The sequence below is a fragment of the Canis lupus genome, chromosome 36 (genome assembly GCF_011100685.1).
Source record: "Canis lupus familiaris isolate Mischka breed German Shepherd chromosome 36, alternate assembly UU_Cfam_GSD_1.0, whole genome shotgun sequence".
Lineage (NCBI taxonomy): Eukaryota > Metazoa > Chordata > Mammalia > Carnivora > Canidae > Canis > Canis lupus.
The window spans coordinates 28,319,076-28,339,417 of NC_049257.1; the positions used below are offsets into that span (position 1 = coordinate 28,319,076).

At 33.9% G+C, this 20,342-nt stretch overlaps 1 long non-coding RNA gene across 3 annotated transcripts in view; it reads right to left on the bottom strand.

The window, feature by feature from the left end:
* LOC111094208 overlaps window positions 1-20,342 on the bottom strand; it is a 370,348-nt gene that overhangs the window by 106,207 nt on the left and 243,799 nt on the right. For 2 of the 3 annotated variants that reach the window (XR_005384871.1, XR_005384870.1), the window contains 2 exons: window positions 14,293-14,378; window positions 9,924-9,983 (listed from right to left, as the gene is read on the bottom strand). This is a non-coding gene — a long non-coding RNA (uncharacterized LOC111094208). Of the gene's footprint in view, window positions 1-9,923; window positions 9,984-14,292; window positions 14,379-20,342 lie in introns of those variants that run through there. The other variant, XR_005384872.1, reaches the window with a different exon arrangement.

The following is a 20,342-nucleotide window of genomic DNA, read 5'->3' on the forward strand; positions in this document are numbered from 1 at the left end:
AAATCTGAAATATCTTTGTTTCTCTCCTTTTTTCTCACCATTTTGATCTTTAGAGGGCCCTGCACGATTAGAGATATAAGAAATGGCGAGGAGAGAATTCATTGTACTGTGATAAGTCCTATTCATCACCCTTATAGAATCCATTAATATCACAGATACTTATATTCCATGAATTAATATATTTGAGCAGCATAAACAATATTTATTTATTACGTTGTTTTGTTTAGAGGCTCAAATGCAGGATACATCGAATACAGCATCTATCAAACACATTATTTCATTAAGCAATAATTGTGGGAAAATCATTTCAAACTAGTACATATAAATCTTTAAATCTGATCAAAATAAATATATCTTACTTGTAATTCAGGCAGACAAGTCAGTAGTCACTGCAGTTCTAGGTGACACACTTGCAAGCTCCTCTTGTTTCGATCCTTCTCATTTAACTCCCATTACTTGAGTGTCCTCTCATTCCCTTGAACATCGTATACCGTTTCTCATCTCACATTTGAGTCTTTTTATTTTATAACTGAAACAAAAAGTTCCCCAAATCTTTGTCCAGATCATTCTGATCTAGAGTAGTCTTCACTTTTATTGTCTTATCTAGCATTAGGACATCAGGTTTACTTTTGGTTTTCTTAATAGCAATCTCTAATTACCGATTTTATTATTTGTCACATTTTATGTTGGCTTTTTATCCTCAACCATAATACTCATAATAGTCCATGAGGGCAGGGACTTGCCTGTCACATGTGCTCCTTCTGTAATGATGTCAAAGAAACAAAGAGCACAGAGTATTTTCCCCTTTCTAGCTGTTGAATAAAGAACTATGTTACCAAAACTCTTTGATAGTGTTTGTATTTCTGATCACATTAAATCTCACAAGCTCTCATTTTATTTTAGAAGAGGTAATCTAACTTGCTTTAATATTGAACTTTGTACGGGTCTATGGACCTGTGAAATTTTTTCATATTTACCATTCTACTCTTATTCTCTCCTATTATATTCTGAATATTGTTTCTTGGATCAAAAATGACTATTTTCCAAATCTTGCATATTTTTAGAAACTGGGTTTATTTATGTTTTTATTTTATTTTATTTTTATTTAGTTATGATAGTCACACAGAGAGAGGGAGAGAGAGGCAGAGACATAGGCAGAGGGAGAAGCAAGTTCCATGCACCGGGAGCCTGACGTGGGATTCGATCCCGGGTCTCCAGGATCACACCCTGGGCCAAAGGCAGGCACTAAACCTGCTGCGCCACCTAGGGATCCCCTTATTTATGTTTTTAAATGATGATAAGTAGGTTACTGTTAGTCTCTAAAATTGTCTGACATATTATTTTAATATATTAGGCCAAATAATATTCTACTTACAAATTAAACTTAAAACTTTTAAATATCTCATCTTGTGTCTAAAAGGTAGTAATAATGCAAAGAGTGATATAATTTTGCACCATGCTAATTGTTATTTACCATGCTTTTAAAGAGCTTTTTCTGCTGCTTATTAGCTTTTTACTACCGGAAACTATGTTTCATAAGCTACTGTGCTCTTCTTGAAGAACTGAGTGATTGAGGTTGAAATTAGAAGCATGTGGGTTCTTATCATGATGTGCAATTTAAAGGTCTTTAAAAATCCATTTTAGGCCAGATTTCAGGCATAACAAAATGTGATATTTTTCATATTTGCACTTATAAATTAAATCTATCTAAATACATGTTTTATATATAAAGCTTAATATACTGAAAAATATCCAAGATATGGGCTATTTATATAAATGATTACACATCAAACTCTTGAAAGTCCAAATATTGCAAAATTTTCAGTATGATTCATTAGGGCATTGAGCAAGTTGTTTGAAATATTTTTGAAAAACAACTTGATTGTCCTGTCAGGAGTATGTTAATAAAATATTGTCTTTAATGAAGAATCAGTTTAGCAAAAAGTATTAATGTTAGTAGTAGAATGACTCCCTATATAATCATTAGAAAAGCCCAGTAACTATTGTGAGAAATTTATTCTTTCTGTATGATACACCTCAATAGAAATAGGCTCTAAATAATTTTCATTCATGTAATAGCTTCTTCTAACTCAAGACACAGCACTGAACATTCTTTTCTTATTTCACATATCTGCCACGGAGTCAATAACAAAGAGGTAGCTGGGAAATCACAAGGTACTTGGAGATTAAACAACACACTATTAAATAAGACATGAGTCAAACAAGTTTCATGCGAAATTAATATATACTTTGAAAAAATAAAACTGAAAATACAACTTCTAAGATTTGTGGGATGTAATGTAAAAAGCACTTATAGGAAATTTTGTACCACCAAATGCATATATTAGAAAAGAAGGAAATTAAAAAAAAAAAAATAACCCAAGCTTCCAGTTAGTCAAGTAGAAAAAAAAAAAATCCAATCAAGCAGAAGAAAATGAATTATATAAATCAGAGCAGAAATCAATGAAACTGAAAATGGGAAAACCATAAAGAAAAATCAACGAGATCAAAGGCTGGTTCTTTGGAAATACAGATATTATTGATAAACTTCTAGTTAGGCTAACAAAAGAAAAAGGGAGAAGGCACAAATTACTAATATTAGAAATAAAAGATGAGTCATCACTAGCAATCTTTAGGATGTTAAAAAGATTATAAATGAAAATTATGAAAACTCTATACTCACAAAATTGATGACTTAGATAAAATAGGCCTATTCCTTGAAAGAAAGTCTAGCAAAACTCACGTGAGGGAAAATAGATAATCAGAATAAAATTATATCTATTTTAAAAATTAAATAAATCAACAATTTTCCAAAACAGAAACCATTACGTCCAGATGGGTTCACTGATAAATTTTATTAAATATTTAAGGAAGAAATGATACCAATTCTCTACAATCTCTTCCAGATAATAAAAGCAGAGGAAATGGTACCTAACTCATTCTGATATCTTACACCAAAACAAGTAAGCATATTACAAGAAAGAAAAATACCTTTTATGAACATAAATGCAAAAATCTTCAACAAAATATTAGCAAGTATAATCTAACACTTCATAAAAATAATTGAGCACCATGTCCAAGTGGGATTTATTCTAGGGATATAGGCTGAATCAATATTAAAAAAAATCAATAAATATAATTCATTACATCAACAGGATAAAGGCAAAAACTCAAATAATCATATCATTATATACAAAGAAAGTATTTTACCAAACCCAATACCCATTCATAATAACAATAAAAATAACTAAATAAGTTAGAAATAGAGGGAATATCCACAAATTGATTAAAAAACATCTATGAAAAACCTACACCTACTTCACAATAAGAAACTTAAAGCTGGGAATCCCTGGGTGGCGCAGCAGTTTAGTACCTGCCTTCGCCCCAGGGCGTGATCCTGGAGTCCCGGGATGGAGTCCTACATCGGGCTGCCTGCATGGAGACTGCTTCTCCCTCTGCCTGTGTCTCTGCCCCACTCTCTTGTCTTTCATGAATAAATAAATAAAATCTTAAAAAAAAAAAAAAGAAAGAAAGAAACTTAAAGTTTTCCCTTAAGAATGGGAACAAAATTGGGATGTCGTCTCTCAAATCCTATTGAAGATCATATCAGAAGTCTAGGTAATGTAATAAAAAATAAAAGTAAATAAAGATATACTGATTGACATGATTAATTAATCTTTGGAACTAATCAATGAGTTGAACAAGACTGTAGGATACAGGTTAATACACAAAAGCTAGTTGCTTTCTTATATATCAGCAATGAACAATTGGAATCTTTTTTAAGATTTTATTTATTTACTCATGAGAGACAAAGAGAGAGGGAGGGACACCGGCAGAAAGAGAAGCAGGCTCCATGCAGGGAGCCCGACGTGGGACTCGATCCCAGGACCCCAGGGTTAAGACCTGAGCCAAAGGCAGACATTCAACCACTGCGCCACCCAAGTGCTCCCCTGTTTTTTTTTTTAACTTACTTTCTGGTTATTGAATAATTGATTTTGAAGATGACTTGGAAAGTCAAAAGACTCAGAATAGCCAAAACAAAATTGAAAAAGAACAAAACCGTAGAACTGACACTCCTGAACTCTGAGACCTACCAACAGCGATCAAGAGAGTCAGGTATTAGCAAAAGAACAGACAAATAAATCATTGCAACAGAAACAGAGTGCCCAGAAATAGACCCACACAATGTAGGCAATTGACTTTGTCAAAAGAGCAAAGGTATTTCTACAGAGAAAAAAAAATATTCTTCTCTACAAATGGTAATAGAATACCTAGATAGCAACATGCAAAAAAAAAGGGGGGGGGGGATTTAGACACAGACTCTACATCTTTTATAAACATAAATCAATTTTAGTATACCTATTGTAGCATATCAAAATGTAAAATACATAACTATAAAATTCATAGAAGACAACGTAGGAGAAAACCTAAGTGTCCTTGGTTTGGTGATGACTTTTCTTTCTTTTCTTTCTTTCTTTCTTTCTTTCTTTCTTTCTTTCTTTCTTTCTTTCTTTCTTTCTTTCTTTCTTTCTTTCTTCTTTCTTTCTTTCTTTCTTTCTTTCTTTCTTTCTTTCTTTCTTCTTCTTCTTCTTTCTTTCTTTTTTTTTTTTTTTTGGCAAAATAAACTTTAGTTTTGGAACAATTTTAGGTTTATAGTAAAACTGAGTATGAAGTACAGAGTTCCCATATACTCCTTGGCCCCATACACCCGGTCTCTACCACTATCAATATCCTGTATCAGACTGGTACATTGATTACAACTGACGAACCTGCAGTGACAAATCATTATCAAAGTCCACGGTTCCCATTAGTGGTCACCCTTGGTGTTGTGAACTCTATGGATTTAAACAAATGTGTAATAACACGTTTCATTGCCCTAAAAATCCTCTATACTCTATCTGTCCCTCCTTCTATCTTAACCCCTTGCAACCACTGATCTTTTTCTGTGTCTGTAGTTCTGCTTTTTCCAAAATACTAAGTTGGATTCATATGGTATGCAGCCTCTTAAAATTGACTTCTTTCCCTTAGTAACACTCATTTAAGTTTCCTCCTGTCTTTTCAGGCCTTTTCAGCTCATTTCATTTTAGCACCGAGTAACATTCTATTTTATGGATGCACCACAGTTTATTTATACATTTCCTTACTGATGGATATCTGGAGTTTTTCCCCACAGTTTTTGCAATTGTAATAATTAAGGCTGAAATAAACTTTTGTGTGAGGTTTCTGGAAGTCAGCTATGCTCACAACTCTGCCACCAATACTGTGTGCAGGTATTTGGCTACACATACATTTTCTGCTCATCAGGGTCAATATTACGGAGTGTGATCACTAGATCAATAGTAAGAAAATGTTTAATTCTGTAGGAAACTGACAAACTGTCTTCCAAAGTGACTGCACCATTTAGGATTCCCATAATCAATTAATGAGAGTTTTATTTCGCTCCACATCTTCACTAGCATTTCCTATTATCCTTATTTAGGATTTTTTCTTTTTCTTTTTCTTTTTTTTTTTTTTTTTTTACCAGGCTAATAAGTGTGTAATGAATGGTATCTAATTGCTGTTTTAATTTGCAATTTCTTAATGATGGTGATAATTTCTTTAGATACAAGAAAAGCATGATCCATGAAAGAAAAAACTGATATAGTAGGGCTTCATTAAAATTCAAAACTTCTGCTCTGAGAACGTCACCATTAGGAGCACAAAAAAAGTCACAGACTAAGAGGAATATTTGAAAAATACATACTAAATAAAGGTTTTGTATCCAAAATATATAAAGAACACTTAAAACTCAATAATAATATAAAGAGGTAAAGAAGTGAGCAAGGGATTTAAGCAATCACCTCACCAAAGAAAATAATATATAAGTGGTAAATACGTATATGAAAAGATGCTCAACATTATATCTATGGAGATAATATCTGAAAATAACAAATGCTGGCGAAGATGTTGAGCAATAGGAACTCTCACTGTGCTGGTGGAATGCAAAATCCCGCAGCCACTTTCAAAGGTGTTTGCCAAACATAGTCTTGTTATATCTTCCAGCATTCATGCTCCTAGGTGTTTACTCAAATGCTTTAGAAACTGTGTCTACACAAAATGGGTAGGTGATTGGTCATACCCCATTAATGAAAAAAAAATGTGTTTTAGACTTGAGGCAGAATTTCTTTATGTTTTTACTATGTTTCTTTATGTTTTTACTATGAAGGGCTTCAAATGATGGAGTGAGGCCCACATGTTATTGAGGATAAACTGCTCTCCTCTAAGTCGAAGGATTGTACGTATTAATTCACATCCATAGAAACATGTTCACAGTAACATCTGGAGGAATGTTTGACTCAACAACTAGGCGTCATGGACTAAAAATTGTCACATAAAATTAACCATCACAACAGTGACGAATGTACAGGAACTCCCTGCAGTAGCTGGAAATTTTCCTACAAGTCTAAATCATTCCAGAATGTAGATTTTTTTAAAAAAGAATAAATGTAACATGCATTTCTGTATAATAAAAGCAACATTAAAACAGCTTCATATTGATATCTAAATGATAAAAATTAATACAGAATAGTTATTTTGGATATTTTTGGGGTAATTTAATTCATTTCTTAGACATCTGTTTCAGATACCAAGTTACAGGGGTTTCTGTTGTTGTTAGAAGAATGTACTTTTAAATTTTACTTTTATTTTTTGATCTTTTTACAAAATTGCTCGCAATTCTTTAAAGGTATATTTAATAATTAATCAAGTTGAAATTGTGGGCATTGTCAGTTGACCCTTCTCTGTTAACCATACTATCATGTTTTAATTCTAAAAAATACTATTAGGTGCAAACTTTTTAAGTTCCTTTTACTTCCAACTCTTGAGATAGAATTTTTCACGGGGCATAGCCTCTAAAATGTCTGTTTTCATGTTTTTAATTCTACTTTCCAAAGGGTGCACTCCTATTTCCTCCTTCACGTCTATCTTTCACTTAATTCTCTACCCTTCTCACCACCCACCAAAAAGGCAAGGAATAAAAGGACCTTAAATTCAGCAAAAAATATCGTTACTTTACTTTTCTAAGTCTCAAACTATACTTAAAAAAATCTATTACTCATACCATATCCTTGTTTCCTCTCCTCACCTCCAATGGACTTCCAACCAGATCAAATACATGAAGGGAAGCTAACTGAATGGCCTATGTTTGGATACTGCTAAGTTGCTACCTCAAATACTAAGGATGATGGGCAGAGATTTGTTTTTCCATCTTATAATCAACATGTTCCAAAGACTTTGCAAAAAATAACAAAAGTATGAATTAAATGTGTCATCTCCAAATTAGAATACATAATGAATTCTAACGATAGCATTTTTCTGATTTTTTTGACTTTTAAATGAAACCATAAGACAAAATGTTCACATAGATGAAGTTGATGATATTTTAGTCTTGGTCTTTTGATCTGCATTGAGCAGCACAGTCTTTACACACACTATATTGTTTTAAGTAAAATAAAGAGACTGCCATTTTAAATAAGATTTAAAATCATTATGATGTTAATTTCATAATTAATTATGAAATTAAAATATTTCTAATATTCATTCAATTTGTTAGAGAGGTGGTTTTTTTCTCAGAGACTTAAACAGATTTGTCCCAGCATTTTTGTCTCTAAAATTTTTGTCTCTAAAATTGAATTGAATGAGTCTTAGAATAATTACCAGATATTTCAGAATAATGCACAATCATATTTTATGTTTTAAGAGCAAGTGCAATGTGAAGAGGCAACTGAGACCAAAAGATGGAAGAAACCTCAGTGAATGACTATAAAGGCTGTAGTTTATATCTTCATAACAACACTCACTGCTTTGTTACATGCTACTAATTCCTGGGACCTTCATTAAGTACATATAATGCGAAAGATACTACTCGCTGCTGAAATTAATTTATTCTAGAATAAAAATGTATTTTTAAACAAATACCTATGGCTAATTTTAATAAGGAAAAGGCATTTGTATTCATCCCCTTAGGGAAGATGACAGGAAAGCAACTACAGAGGGGTACACTATGGAAATTTATGCAAATCTATTGAATATGTGAAGAGCATGCTATTAATCTTAGGCAATGAAAAGACAGGTAAAAGTTACAATTCTCAATGATTTGTGCATTGGGAATTGTACACCTTCCTGATTTCGCTAATTGAGGACTAGTTGAGGTAGCAATTGTGCAGATGTCAGTACGAATGCTGCACAGATAAGCATAGCTGTCAGCGGCAGGTAGGCCAGTCTTGTGGTTAATTTCTATATTATGTGGATGTGACAGTTTCAGCAACGAGGTACTAGTGTGAGGGGGACAAACAGGGAAATCTACTCCTGTCCTAAAAACACTAAATGGGTTCTAAAACACCTAGAAGCAGCCTGCAGAAAAACAATGCAACATCTGCAACATGGGATTATAGCAAAGTAAGAATTTTCCAGATTAGAAAAGAAAGAGATTAAACCTCATATTTAAAAAACAGTTTTATGCCAAAGCAGGGAATTGATATTTTAAAGTCATATCATTCTTATACTTGAGATTATTCATTATGCTGATAAGAATAATTGGTAATATGTTAGCTTGGAACATTTATAACAACAGAGAATTGTGTCAGAAACTCTAATCTTAAAACCAATAGAATGGATCATCTCCTTTCAAGGCCTTGAAATTGTTCAATGACAAAAATTTCCTTTCTGCTTCTGTTGGTTATTCCCAGTTATCTCTTAGAAGGTCAGTAGGGAAAAAGTTATTTTTTTCAGGTTAAAATTTGATACTTTTTCAACCTTTTGATTCAATATAATTCCTGGCTATTAAATACTGGTTTTCAATGGTCATAAGAAAATGGACATTGAAATGCCAGCATTTTGTTCCAAGAAATATAATTAAAAGACAAAGAAAATTTGGCAACACAGCTATGAGATATTTGATTCTGATATTCGACTTTTATTATTTTAACATGCTTTTTATCAATTTTTAAGGGTAATATAAAAATTCTATGTAACAAAAAATTCTATGTAACAAAAATGAATATCAAGTAACTTACTTTCTTACAAGAAAAATATAATATTTTATTCACTTTCATAAGTATATAACCTAAAATATTTTTTCAAAGACTACATTAGATTCCTATGGATCAATTTGTATCATCTTTTCCAATTTTTTTTTTAATTTTTTTATTGTCCAAGCTGTTGCACATCTGTAAGATATTTGCTGGGGGGGAGAGGGATGGTTAGTGATGCCATCAGTGGCTATAGATGAAAAGGAAATTCCCTGATCAATATTACCTGCAAATCTCAAGTTTACTATTTATTGTTTAAGCTAGTTTGTTTGCTATTTGTTTGTTTCTTTCTTTGTTTGTTTGTTTTTAAATCACTGGTGTTAAGAAAGAACATCCAACACAAATTCACTGTGGGGTTTGTGGCCAGCATTAATGGCAGAATTGGTTAGATTATTTTGAAGGTCTCTATAAAAATCTTCCATATCATGACAACAAATGCTTATTGATTCTCTACTCTTTTAGACTTTAAAAGAGTGAAACAAAAGTATTACATATCGCTGTTTTGCTTGATTCAGTCTTTCATGCTATTTGAATGTGATAGGAGATTAATGTAGAAGGATAGGTAGATGATAAATAGACTTTTGATCAATAAATATATTTTATATGAATAAATGCATTTATGGAAGAGTTTATTCCAGGATAATAATGAGAGGTCAAATAAAATTTTTAAGGCAACACTGATATTTTAGTTCTTTTTACATTATTATGGATATTATTCGTTTAAATTATTGTAAATATAAGATATCTTATAGATATCTTAAAAATACATCCATCTCGAGGTGCCTGGGTGGCTCAGTGGTTAAGCATCTGCTCAGGTCATGATCTCAGGGTCCTGGGGTTGAGCCCAGCATCCCTCTTCTCTTCTCTACTGCTTGTGCTTGCTCAAGCTTGCACACGCTCTCTCTTGCTCTCTCTCTGTATCAAATAAATAAATAAAATCTTTATAAAATAGATAACTATCTCGCAAGATTAGATTTTAATACTTATGGAGATTGAGTATTGGAGCACAATGTATTATGTGTCTTAATTTAGTGTGTTTTGAAGAGGAAATAGTTGCAATACAATTTTTTCCTAATTCAGACTCTTGATAAACTTCTTTAAGAAGTATTTTAAGGCGTTCTTAAAAGATGGCACAGTCTTCAAAACTGTCAGCTCAAAAGAAGTAAAAATTGTGACTCCATAATGGCACAAAATAAAACAATGTGTCATAGAGTGGTCCTAAATCAAGATTCTCTTGTTTCTTTATTTTTTTGTCTTTTTTCTACTGTTTGCTTTGTTTTATGGAAACTCTGATATTGTCTAAAACAAAAGGTGTCAGAGTTAAATATCAAAAAATACAGGGTCTAGAGGAAGTCCTTTCCATGCAAAAGGAACAACTGGTGGTTTTGAAGGCAAAATTTAAAATGCAAAGAAACCTCTCTTAGGCTGTCAGGAGATCTTACACATTGAAACTTTTTATTTCGTTAAATTATCATAATTTGGATTCTTGTCATTCTAGTTTGCACACCCATAACTAAAATTCATGAGATTGTATAACTCGTAGATATGTTAACTTATTCATTTTCTATTATAAATACAACACGCTTATCAGAATACTTTTCTTCCTACAGCCATTGCAATCACCTCCTATCCCTAGATTACAGGAGAGGCAACCCCTCTTCCTAGCATTTTATATGGCCCTGGCATAGGAGGAAAGCAGGCTAAGTAGATCAATGTGTGTTTGACGGGAGACACACAAATACACTGCTCGTTGGTTTGCAATATGGGGCCAGCATACTTCGGAGACCATGGGCCAAGTTGCCTTTCCCCTGGTCAGGGTGTGGGTAATACCATTAGAGCTTTTGTGGCTGAGGATGCTTTTGAAATTATCTTTTGTATCTGATTGGAACACTGTTCTGTAATTATGTAAATATATTTAATCAGATTATCATCAAATCCAGTACGCAGTGCCTTTATGGTGGCTTTCCTGGTCTCCTTCCTCCCAACTTTTGGAAAGTTCTACTGACAATACTCATATTTCCTATTTGAAAAAAGTATCCATAAATTTTCCTGAAGTTAGACGTCTAATTTTCATTAATCTAATTATATGAAAGCAAAGATAATAGGCATACTGGAATATTTAATGCAGAATTTCTCCATCCAATATAAATTTGAAGGTTGAAAAATTCTTGCCAACTATTGATAAAATTGAGTATTAATTAGGTCTGTACTCAATTCCATTATGTTGTAGACATAAAAACTGGAATTGGATAAGACAGTCTTATGTATTTGCAGTTTATCACTACTTATCTTCTGGTTAGTGTCCTCTATATTTTCATAAGCAATGTGTACCATCCTAGGATGCTTTATTAAAAGAATATTGGATTTAAACTAACGTTATCCACAAACTATACATGTAACTATACATTGTGTGTATGTGTTTCTTTCTCCAATCTGTTCATTTCTGGGACATAAAGTTAACCAAGAGGCAGTTGGTTCTGAAGAGTTACTGAAAATTACAAATATTTAAAACTGCTGAGTCAAGTTGCTTTGTGTAATTAGAATAATCCTCCCCTTTTATTTTATCGTTTTCCCAGAATTGAAAATCCTAATTCTAACAGAAGTAAATATTTACCCCTGGAGAAAAAGAATAGGTGTTTCTAAATTCAAACAGCTCTATAAAAATATCATAAATTAAAATTTTGTTTGCAAAGAAAACTTTTTTGCTTAGAAGAAGACACATCTCAATGTGACATGACCATACAGTAAAGCACTTGCTTTTGGGTATTGCTTTCCAAAACTGTACAAAGATTATTAAAAAATTAAAATAATTTCCAATGTACTAAAACTTATACCTACGATACTAGATGATTTCATAGTATTTTGCCGCTAGATTTATCAAAATAATAGTTCTAATTTGATATTAAAGACAAAGGTGAAAAAAAAAAGACAAAGGTGCTAATTTAACATTGTAGACAATAATATCGCTAAGTTTTAAACTATATAGCATAGGTACTGAAATCCATTCAGTCATCATTTGTTATGAAAAGCAGAGTAATACTTTGGTGTCAAAATAAAATACAGAGTCAAAATAAAATACAGAGAAATACAATAAATAAATAAATAAATAAATAAATAAATAAATAAATAAATAAATAAAATACAGAGAAAACTGACACTTCGATTTATAGAAAAATATTAATAAGACTAAAAGCTATACAAAATGGACAGTGACTAGGTTTTTATTCAGCATTGATTTTATATCTCGTTGTGAATTATAGATGGAATAATTTAGAACATCAAATAACTTAGGTTTCTATTACTTTGGGAATGATAAGAAGCAAAAGTCTTTTTTTTTTTTTTCAAAAGTCTTAAGTTTATGTAAAGTTTAAGGCTATATACATGTCCCAAATGAAAAAAAAAAAAAAAAAAAAAAACACATAAAAGAGATTTGGAAAAGAGCATGGAAGATGATTGGCTCATTCTTTTATGTTGATTTTGAGAAATTTTGGGGATTCCAAATGAGGATTCTAGGCCACTGGATATACAGATCCGGTGATATCAGTTTGGAGGTGAGAAGTTCATAGGTGGCACTCCAAACAAAGGGTTGGGTTAAGTTAAATAAAATACCTATTTAGAATGAAAATAACACAAGGCCAACAGGATGGAGTAAAACCCAACATGTTTAGATGATTGGAAGAAGATAATGATGAGAAGTGAGAGGCAACAGGAGAGAAAAGTAAAAGACAGAAGAAAATTCCAGGAAAAAATGACTAATAATAACAAATACCAAAGAGAGGTAACATGAGAAGCAAGATGAAAATTTACTTTCAATTCATTCTTCGGTATGGCTGACTGTTCTGAGTAGTTTCCTAAAACTGAGGTTACAACCTGAACAGTGATGAGATGATGGATAATTAGGAAGGAGACGACTAATTGGATTAGTAGGCATAGACCCTCCTTACTCTCAAGGAGCCCCGCTGCTAGGAATGGCAGAGATGGGAGGACAACGGCTGGTAAATAACTTGAGGTTAACAACATTAAAAAAGTAATCAAGAACATGTTAGTATGCATAAAATTGTGCCCGGGTCCTTATAAAAAGGGTTAATCCTGACACAGGAACATATACACCGAGGGAAGATGTGAAGAGACACAGGGATAAGTTGGCCATCGACAGGTCAAGGAGAGAGCCCTACAACACATCCTTTCCTCGGTTCTCAAAAGAAACCAAACATGCCCATACCTTGATTTTGGCCATCTGGCCTCTAGAACCGTGAGACAATACTGTTCCGCCATTTAAGCCACCTGTACTTTGTGGCAGCAGTCCCCCAAACAATTACAGAGGGTTAGCGATACATAGATAAAGAAAAACAAATTAAAAGATTCCGTTTAAATAGTTGATGAACATGGCCAATGCATTTTCCATCCTCCTACTCCCAAAAGGCTAAAATTTGTTCCTAGGTATATGGATAATTGCTTCCAAATATTTTATTTCTTTTTTTTAATGATGTGCAATATAATGAATGCTTTCACTCGAATTCATATAATGTCAAGAGAGCTTAAGCTGATGTACTCTGACCCAGGTGGGGAAGATTCTGGGAAATAATCCGGGCTCTACCACTCAATGTCTAAACAATAATCACAAATTAAAACTAAAGAATTACTTTTTCTCACGAAGTACTTGGATATCATTGCACTTGCCTCCCCACTTCATCTGATGGCCACCCCAATAATGCACAAAGGATATATTTGTCAAAACTCTGTAGATTACAAAGTGGTAAGAAATATTGACATTTTAAAGTATTTGACGAATACAAAACTGAGAAAAATATGACTTCTTATATCAAAAATATAGACTACTAGTGACATCCGCAATCATTTAAAGTGCTATCTGAAAGGGATACCGTTCTAAACGGCAAATTTTAGTTTTGTTTTCATATTAATTCCATTTAAATGGCTATAAATGGAAAATAAAAGTCATTTAAATTCTGCACACTCTTAAAGCAGGGAGCATCTGTCAGTGTAATAGACCCTTTAGCCTCCTGCCGGGCAAGCCCAGCTAGTCGACATTCTAAAATTGACTGGGTTTGAGAAGAAGCAATTTTTCATACAAAAGCTGGCAGTTGGGGAGGAAAATGTTTTTATCCTAATTGGATTGGATTTGGCCACTGGGATCTTTTCTATTCACCACAATAAATTTAGATACCTTTTGTAAATTTATATCACTCAGGATTTTCCCAGTTACCTGATAAGTTGCCCAACTCAGAGGCTGATGCTGAGTCGGCTCCTTGCTTCTCTACTCGTTTCCTGCTCTGCTTCCCTTGTGGATTCCTGGAGACCAGAAAGAGGGAGCTGGGTTTATTTAGCAGCCGCTTGTCTCCTGCTGACACTGACGAATGGGCACCCCTGGAAGACACTCTCTGCTTTGCTCCCCTCTTAACTCATTCTGCTTATTGGAAGATGTGGTTTGTTGCTAGAAGCCGTCGGGAACATGACACAGGACTCTCAAAACCTGACAATTAATATCCATTATAATGTTATGCCAATTGCTTATTCTTAATGTTACATTTTTTTTAATCAACTGGAATAATGTGTTGCAAGCATTGATTGTGTTTCAGCAAGCGCACATTAGAGTCTGATTAAATTTGTACTGGTGCATAACTGGTATTCATTTTTAAGCCTGCAATGAAGATGATGATGCTTGTCCATATATCTGGTTTTATAGTCATTAGCACTGGATTTCCCTGAAATATGCACACACAGAATCACATACATAAATGCATGTTTATTTCCATTGGTTTAATTTTCTAATTAAAATAATCAGAAATAATTATATATAATTATATATATAATTAAATAATATAGAATGCATTGGAATGCATTTCTCATTGGTTGCTGATTATCTTTTGAATTTTCAATTTCTTATATATCCTCAAAAATAATGCTAAGATAACTTATCTGATAAACCCATACTCTAATAGCTAGTGTATTTCCATATAGTTTCAAATGGTATTTTTTGACTAATTTGGATTGAAAATCAGCACTTGAATTGGGCAAAAAAAATGCTGTATATACCAAAAAGGGTTAAAAAATTGGAAGTCAGACCTCTTGAATGGGGCTAAATATAAAGCAGTCATACTAGTTCTGTTATCCAGAAATATTATCCCCATCTTCGTACATTCCCTGAAGCTGTGTATGCAGAATTCTAGAGAAGGAGGGAGAGGAAACTTCCAGAACTCTCCAAAGAGTAGGTTACCACCAAAACAAAACGATAAAGACAAAAACAATTAAAAAAACTACTAAAAAAAAAAAAAAAATTGGAGAGACCAACACAAAGGAAATAGGAGTATACCGTTCCTGAGTGAGCTATCAGCCTACTTAGGAAGCAAAATTAGTGACCAGTCAGGTGCCTGTCTGATGAAAGAAATGGAGAGAAGGGAGAGAGGCAGGGTGAGAGATCCCCAGCACCCGTTGACCGACCACGTGTTTCCCTTGACTCAAGTGGGCCGAGTGGCTTTGCTGATGCCGTGGGTGTCTGTATAATTTATCGTCCTGCATGGGACACTTTTAAGAGTGAAAATGTGTTGCTACGACTAAATGTTCAGACAAAAGGCATAATCTGGGAGAGAACTAAGCAAACTACTGTGTATGGTTCACCTGGCCAGTGGTCATCACTACCCACTCTACATCTTCTATTTTCTCTTGACCGACTTTGAGTCAAGCCTCGGTCCTCCCGGTAGGCCCCTGAACCCTGCTTACCCTGAAGCCCGAGCAAGCACTACAGAGCTGAACCTGCCAACCTATCAGCCACCCCGAGAACCCGCTGACACAGCCAGATGCTATTTGTCATACCTGCTTGTCATTTCCCCTTTATTTGCCCACCTTCCCTTTATCTATTGCTTACTGTTACCTACAAAAGGAAATAACTTTTCTCTTTGATTTCGAGCTGCTTCCTATACCCAAAGGATTCTCCCTATTGCCATGGTCTTTCCAGTTAAACTATTTTTATCTAAACCTGGATTTGTTCTTATTTGACATATCCAACAATTGCCTCCAGAAAAGCTGCTCCCCTTACAATGGGTTGCAGCCCTTTTAGGACTTGGAAGGACACTTCCCTGCTCTCCTAGACAGATGGTAGCATAAATGGTTGGGGTTTCACATTAAAAACCAAGATAAGCGGAAAAATACATTTGTGCCTTTAACAAAGTTGGCCCAGGCCTCACTTCCAGGCTCGTTGGAAGGAGAAGAGGAGGAAAAAAAAAATGCATCCACATTTCCCAACCCCCCAGAACTAGTATTTATTCTCAAAATCGGGCCTATTTGGGGGGATGTGGGTTAGGGAAATGAAGGTAAAATGAGGGGAAATAGGGGCTGCAATACATAAGAATGTGAACTTTTAAATGGGACTACATTGGATTGGACTGCATAAATATTTAAAGTGACAACAGGGCAGTGGGTCTGCCCAAGATACTCCTAAGAGATTTGACATGAAAATTCAACACAGAATGGTTGAACATTGTATTTAGAAATCATTAAAATTGTTTTTTGTTTCTACTCCACTAAGTGAAGACCATTTGGGAGTTACATCTATCTACTTGCCATATTAGCTAGAATCCTTCCAGCACAAAGTAGTAGAAGACCTGACTCACAGAGACTTAGACAAGAATGACATTTAGTGACTCGACGTGACAAGGAGTCTTCAGGAAGATGGTTGCAAGGTTGGATCAGAGCCTCTGATAGAGTTCTTTCCTTCTTTTCTTTTATTTTGCCGTCCGTAGCCTGGTGTCCATGTCTTCACTTATGATCTTAGTAGGGCGACAAAACCTACAAACAATTGCCCTTACAATTGTCCATACATGCAAAGCAAGAGAGGACAAGGGATGGTCTAATTGGTGAGAGTGTACTTCTTAGATATCTTTCAATTTTTATCTGGGAGAAAACATCTTACCAGAAGCTCAATTCAGTTTTTGCTTCTCTTTGCTCCAAGTCTCAGGACTAATGAAGAAGCAATTTCTAGCTTCGGACTTTGGAGACCGTCTTTGCCAGCTCAGAAAATGCAGGAGATAATACTGTTCAGTAATAATAAACTAATAACGAGTAAGCTAATAGTGTTTGCCGTACAGACTTTTCAGTTTTGCCAAAATCAATCTAATCTATTCAAGGATGAAGTAAGACATGGTGGCATCAATTTTAGGAGATTTCATGTGAAACAAATTGGGTATATCTTCACTCATGGATTTAAAGAAAGATATTCTTTTATCTGAATGAAATGTCTTTAATGGTGATTGGTTATACTTTTCTTTACGATCTTGGTCTACTTGCAGTAGACATTACTACTGCCCATCTACCTAAAATCCCTTCAATGATGGTATATTACATCATTCGGTCACTTACACTAAAAACCATATGGGCTCTTCTTTTGTTGTCTTTACAAGTAATCAGATGTTTCTGCAAAATTTATTCCAACTAGTTCTATACTCTATGTGCCTTCTCCACATAGCACTTAGTGTTATCTTGGTTGGGGATCTTGTGTTCTTTTACCAGGATTATTGCAAATAGTGCTCACCATGTGCTTCGGTATTAGGCCAGACATCTTCCATTCTATCTTTCTTGCAATCCCAATTTTGTTGTATCTCAAATCAAAAATAGGCCATTCATTCTTAATCTCCAAATTTTGAAGTCTCTTAATTCACCATCATATAAAACCCAAGCTCCTTTGTCATGGCAACCTCTTCATGCCAATTCTAGCAATTTCAGCTCTTGACTCACTTTATGCTACATACCATCTTGCAAGTTTGCTATGCCTTTATGCATTTGCCAAAAATTTTTTTTTCAGTTGAAATGAATGCATTCCACTATTCTCTTCACTCATTTGATTTCTTCTACAAGTCTGTCTGAACTTTAGACTGGATTAACTGATCTCTACATATTTCTATCATTACACTTATTGCATTCTAAATATGTGTTAATGTTCTTTCAGTTCCTATACAGATGGTAGCCTATTAGGGTGGCCCTACCACTTTTATTCAATAATGGGCCAACACATAACTGAATAAATACAGTCCCAGGAATGAATGAATGACCAAAATTTTTTAGACCTGTCTTCACATTCACAGCTAGTCATACCATAGAGATAATTCACTTAATCAAAATAGTTTGCAATCAAATGCTACAAAATGGTTTAAAATTAATCATATGTCTTTCTTTTCTTCCTTCTCTCCTTTTCAATAATATAAGAAAGTTGTAATGTCACACTCTAGTATCATTGCCTATTTTTCCCAAGTCACCTTCTTTGATCAGTTTCCTCTACTCTGACCTTTAATATTGAAGAGTTCCGGAGCTAGCACTCCCGTGGACTTTCCTATTCATCAAACACTGTCCCTACGTAATCACACCTGTCTAATGCCATTACATCATTTTGTGCCATGTGTGTGTGTGTGTGTGTGTGTAATTCATTCACCAATACTTAAACCTGGTCCAGAATCCTATTTTAAGCTCCACGTTTTTTGTTTTTTGTTTTTTGTTTTTTTGTTTTTTTTCCTATTGGTATCTTCAGCTTGGTCGCTAAAAATATCAAACTTAACACATGCAAAATATTGTTGGTTCTCACATACTAGAAAATGTTCTAGCGGACCCCACCGAAGTAAAGATGCACCAATATCCATCGACTCAAATAAACCACTGTTTTTAGCCTTGATTCTTCTATTTTCCTCACATTCCATATTCAATAAATCATTGCTTTGTGCCAATTCTACTTTCACAGTCATTTTAATTTATTCAATTCAGTTTCTTTTTACCTCAACTCTATCATGCTAAACTTGTTACTTTATCTCTTTTCAGAGTTAATACAATAAATAGCTCATCTCCTTGATTCCAATTTTACTTCTACTTTTCAAACCCACTCTATATACAATAGTAGAGAATGGTTCTCTTTTAAACTATAAATCAAATCACATAATTCCCTCACCTAGAACCTTTTAATAGCTTCTCAGTGCACACTGAGCAACATTGAATCTCTCTATCACAGCTTTTATACTTTATTGTTTCTACTTGCCTACATATTTGACCTCATCTCCTGATACCTTTGTTCTCATACACTAAGCATCTTGGCTTTCTTTGGGTTCCTCAAACTAGCCAAGTTAGCTTCTTCTTCAGGACCTCTGTGTGGAATTCTCTCTCCAGGGAAAATGTCACCTCTATAAATAGTGTCTCCCTTGATTATCATGACTTATCCCTCTCAAGTCGTTTTCACGTTACAGTTTTTTTTTTTTTTTTTTTGCTTTCATCTCCCTTATCTGTCTGGAAAAGGCTTTTTAAATATGATTATTTTAATTCTTCCTACTTTTATGCAAGTTCCCTGCCAATTAGAGTGTTGCATGGCATATTTACTGCTGAATGCCCAGTGGCTAGGAATGCCTTTGCCATCATAAGTAGGTAATATTTTATAGTAGAATAACCACCGAAAATGGAATTATGTATATAAAAACCTCACGTATATCTACACTCTAGTATTTAGTCTGTGAGTGATGTTAAAAAAATACTTATTGTTTTTCCATATTAATGAACATATTTGTAAATGATAGCAAAATTCTTGTTTACCTGAAATGCTTGCTGTGAATAACCAATTAAGTATACATGTAAGAAGGCAATCTGCAAATTTTAAAGCACTGTGCAAATGCAAGTTTCTTGTAGTTATCTTCTTGGACATATATACTGTGGCTATAAAGCCCAAAAATGGACCTCCACCATTCACATAAGAATTTTATCTTTTCTAAACAAATTAAACTTGGAAGCTTGGTCATCCAGACTTTTAATGACAATTTTCCAGAAGTTGTAGAATAAACAATGCATGTTCTGCATTTTAAGACTAACTGGATTTTGATAATCTCTTTTACTATAATGAAGGAGAATATTATTATCTGACCAGGAGGACTATTTAAATGAATAAACTTTAAAAAGCAGTATCTTTAAAGGTTGCCAACCTTTTACAGAGTCACACACAGGTAGGTGTTTATACAATTATTCTATTCAATTTTTCTATGAGAAAAAGTAGCAAGGTATTAGGAACAAGTGGTCATTGGAAAAAACTGGAAAATGAAAATAAAGTGATCTTAAAATTAGAATATAAATCGATGTGGACATGAGTCAACTGACAGAAATTGAATTTTTAGAATGCATCTGTTCCAGTGCTGCAGTTGTGGATATTTGGCTAATGATCTGGAGTACTGAAAGAAATGTCGTAGCCAAATTCGGGGTAGAAAATTTTAGTTCTGCCCACAAAACTTATGCTGTGTG